Source organism: Lycium barbarum, chromosome 5 (assembly GCF_019175385.1).
Source record: "Lycium barbarum isolate Lr01 chromosome 5, ASM1917538v2, whole genome shotgun sequence".
In the NCBI taxonomy this organism is placed as follows: domain Eukaryota; kingdom Viridiplantae; phylum Streptophyta; class Magnoliopsida; order Solanales; family Solanaceae; genus Lycium; species Lycium barbarum.
The window spans coordinates 140,556,566-140,561,396 of NC_083341.1; positions in this window are offsets into that span (position 1 = coordinate 140,556,566).

Here is a 4,831-nt window from a genome sequence, read left to right on the forward strand (position 1 = left end):
AGGTTTTTTTTTTATCTCGCTTAACATTCTTTTAGCAAGTTGGTAGACGGTACACGAAAATTTTTATATCCTTTGTTTAAATTTATTTGTCTTACTTTCCTTTTTAGTCCCTTTAATAAAGAATGCATCTTTCCTTTTTTGGCAATTCTTTAATTCCAACTTCCACATGACATGTCTAAAACCACAAGATTAAAGCGCATTTTAGTACATTCTACATATCTTTAATTTAAGATCAGAAGAGATTTTAATGTCTTCTTGACTTTCTTAAACTCCGTGTCAAGTCAAAACCAGATAAATGAATTGAAATGGAGATATTAATTGTTAAAATTTATTGCACAGATCAATAACATTATAAAAATAAAAACTATTAGTCGCATATTTGTATAACTGTCAATGCAATTTTTATTCATTCCACATCCATAAGTGTGGAACGTTTGGGTCTGATTTCGTCTCAGTTCGTCTTAGTTTGGCAGTTGAGTGGTGCACTTGTCTGGGTTGAGGAGAGGGGAAACTGACCATATATTTATAGGCATCAAGTCTTGATGTAATGACCTTTCTATCACAGACTTTATTACTCCCTCCGTCTCATATTAGTTGTCCACATTACTATAAATATCCGTCTCAAAATATTTGTCCATTTAAAAAACCAATATAGAATTAATTAAATTTTTCCTATTTTATCCTTAACATTACTTGTTTTTTGAAGTCACCAGTATTGGATGAGAGTGCAATTTATTGGAGAAAGATAAGGATAATGCATTAAGAATACACCTTTATTTATGATTTCTTAAAAACGTATAAGGGGAAAGTGGACACGTTATATGGGACGGAGGGAGTATATTTCAACGAAACGTTACTGCGAGACCACACTAATATATAAAGAGACGAAATGTATAAGTAGTAGCCCCTTTTAGGACCGTTATTAAAACATAGCGGAAATATATGTAACAAACGCTTAACTCAAGAACAAGCAGAGAACATGGAAGGTTCAATAGTCTCTGATTAACTACTAAAAGCTGATTAGAATAATAGAAATAGCAATAGAACAGTAACTAAGACACAATAAGAAGGACACTAATACAGAAGGGTATGAGAACTTAGATATACATAATAGAGACGAAAGAGTAAATTGTACATCAGAATACGCATAACTGTTCTTTTTAACACTTAAGTCCTTTTTGTGAAGGCCTTCTGGCCCTATTGCTTCTTCTCGGCCCAATAGCTACTTGTGTGACATCCTTGCACACCTGGTATTGGGACTGATTCATAACAATACATGAAGTACCAATTCAAGCAATTGCACGGTTTTCCTTCAAATGGACTGGTCTTTAAGTTTTAGCCTCCAAATAGGTTGATTTTTTAATTTTAATTTTTCAAAATCGAACTTATGTCTATAGGAATATAAGTTCTTTAAGGGCGCGGACATATTATAATGCGAAACTTATGTACCTATAGGTATGCATAAGTTCAATTTTGAAGGCAAGAATTAAAGATCAGTCTATTAAGGCCAAAAATTAAAGACCAGCATAAAGTAAGGCCAAAAATTCTTTTCTTCGATAAGATAGTGTGGTATCTTTATATAATTTTGACAAATTCTCATCATATTGCCTCAAACAGTCTCTTCATCTGTCTTTAACATAAAGAGTAAAGACGACATCCATTTAATCAAAGTGAAAATACAATATAATAATCCTTAATCCTGCTGCAAATCTTATTTTCCTTTTTTATCTTGTTTTATTAAGTGGTTTGAAAAAAAGAAGAAAAAGAGATTAAAGGCGCAATACAAGAGAACAGGGTTGTTTGCCGAAAACTGAAAATTCGAACTAAATAGAAGATCGAATCAAATCGAAAAAGAAAACTAATATTTTATAGTTTGATTTGGTTTTGATTTCAAATTTTAAAAACCTATAAAATTTTATTTTATTTTAATTCTAAACAGTAAATAACCAAAAAAAAAAAGAAGCACAAACTATACTGGCCTGTGTGTTTCTGAGTGCTAATTAGATACATGTGGTTATCGATAGTTGAGACCCAATGAAAATAAGGACGCTCCACCTCTATATAGCAACTATCATTAATAAAAATGTAAATAGAAAAGTACTACCCGCTTTACAATAAAGCTTACAAAGATCCAAAAGGGATAGCATGCATAAATAATAAGACCGTTAATGAGATATGAGCTCTTTTGTTTTATGTTGGCCCGTGTAAAAGATATATATAGAATTAAGTTACTTATTAGGTAAATATATTTATTAAGTATTACTCTTTCCGTCCCAAAAAAATTATATTTCTTTTCTTTTTAGTATGTCCCAAAAAAGTTGACACCTTTCTATATTTAGAATAATTTAACTTTATGAGACGATCTACCGCCACACAAATATCTAAAACTTATTTTGAACCACACATTTCAAAATATCTAAGACTTGTTTTGGACCACACATTTCAAAAGTTTTATTTTATTTCTTAAATTCTGTGTCAAGGCAAACTAAGACAAACTTTTTGGGACGGAAGGAGTAATCGATAGTCTGATATTTAACCTACTATTGCAAGTTAAAATTCATTGATAGGATAAAGGATCTTTGTGCTACAAGTATATGTAACATATGTTCGACCTAAAATGCATATATTTAATCATTATTTGCCTCATGTTTTTGTATTTTAATCGCCGTTTGAGTATTATTTATATTTCTTTGTGCTTAATGCTATATTTTTAGGTGCATAGAATGTGTGTTGGATCAAAACTGACCGAAAAGAGATAATTTGGCAAGAATTGAAGCAAGACAAGAGTTTCTCACAAAACAGTGAAGTAAAGGGAGGGCGTGGTCCATCGCAAGCCTCTGATGTATTGGAAATAAAATTGGAATTGAAATGGTTAAGTTGCGCTTGAAAAGAAACCACTGCAGTTAGAGCATCATCGTGAGGAATAACAATTTGTCTTTTGTATTGTATGGAGAATATACACCAAAGCCCAGGCTTGGGAATATTTAATCCATTATGCCACGTAGACGTTTGATAAAGGAATAAGGTAGACTTCGCATCATAAAAACTTATTTGACTGAAGTATCCTTGCATTATATTGAGTGCTATAATTGTTATAGGGGCAAAACCGTCCAAACCGGTTTACACACTATATAAGCAAGTCATATTATTTTCTAGGACCGGACGTTGGCAGCAACGCAAGGAGGGAGTGACACCCAACTTTCAAAGGCAAGGAGCGGAAGCGACGGAAATTCGATTTAGAGTTTCAATTTCTTCCCTTCTTTTACTTGTTTGTTATGGGATTCTATGCTACGTTATTAAACAATATTATGAGTAATTAGATTTCTTATTTAGGGTTTTGATGAAATTTTTTGTTGGATGAATTCTTGTTACGTTTTTATATAATTGAGCCGTTGGATTTTCTACTGTGCTTATTTCAGTTGATTGAATGGTTATCGATTAGATGTTCCTATTTATTATGTGTTGCTCGAGAGAGAATACTTTTTTAGGTAGTTGTTGAACAAAGTCACTCCCTAGGTATATGAGAGATCAATACGGCGAATTTAAAAGAGGGATTGGATATAATGAAGCTTTGACGTGGTTGTACTGAGTGGTGAGAAATTGCTAGCTAAAGTAGTTCGAGAGAATACATCTAGTAAATTATTGTGATTGCTCGAGAGAGAATTACGATAAGTTGAGTGCTCATTATTCGTAGAAAATAAATTGGCAAGATTACAACTAATGTTGCAGGAGAGATTCCAGAAATAGGGGAAGTAGTACAAAAACTTGTTGCTCCCAAACGCATACGAGAGTATACGCGGTCGTACAAGTAATATAGGGTTTAAAGTCCAGATATCGTACCTATAGGGACTTATGATTAACTATTTACTAAATTAAACTATACTAGTTATCTAACTACAAATAAAATGAAATAAAACAAATAATGAAGTTCAACCAAGAAAGAGCGAATTTTTATTGGAGAAGAAATAGATCTAGGGCTATCAGCACTAACAATCCAGTTGAGTCTTCAAATCGTTATACCTATGGGTTACTAGTTGACGGGTTAATTATAACTTTATGAGTATCTTCCAAGTCGCTCACAAGCCTGTAGATATTACTCTAACGCCTATATTCCTATGGTCACCAGAGGTAACAAGAACGCATTTACTTCTCCTTATTCGACTAAGCAAGACTAAAGGGTATATTCCTATCCTCATTAGTTAAACGATTACTCGAATAAGCTCTATTTATTCTTATTATGCATGCAAATTCCCTTTTCCAAGTTCAATTCACATTCAACTATTTCGTCAAATAATCAAACAACTAAGATCAAGAATAAATAAATAACTCAAAGATGAAAATCAATAGATATATACGATAATCAAACATCGACTTTCATGTTTGTGTCAAAACCCTAGAACTAAAGAGTTTAGCTCCACATAGACATGGAGGAGAAATAACAAATCATCCGAATAAAAACGTAAAAATAAGTATTACAAAGAAGAGAAAGTAAAACTCTGTAACTTCGGCCTCTACGACGGGTTCAAGTTTTCTCTAGGTCCAAAGTTCTGAACTAAAGATTTCAAGTCATCCAATGTTATGTAAAAATCGTGTAGAATATATATTTATAAGATATCAAAAGGTGTGGCCTTTTAAAAACCAAAATCAACTCAGATCGAAAAAAATTAGCGAACTTGCGTCACACCCACGTCGCGGGTGCAACACGAAAGCAGAAATAATCAGAGACCTGTAGTCTCCGCATTGGCTGTGCGTCGCAGGTGGAAAACAGCAGCCCGAACATCTCAAAAATTTCAAAGTCTGTTTTTCAATTGCTTCAACTGCCACGTAGCCC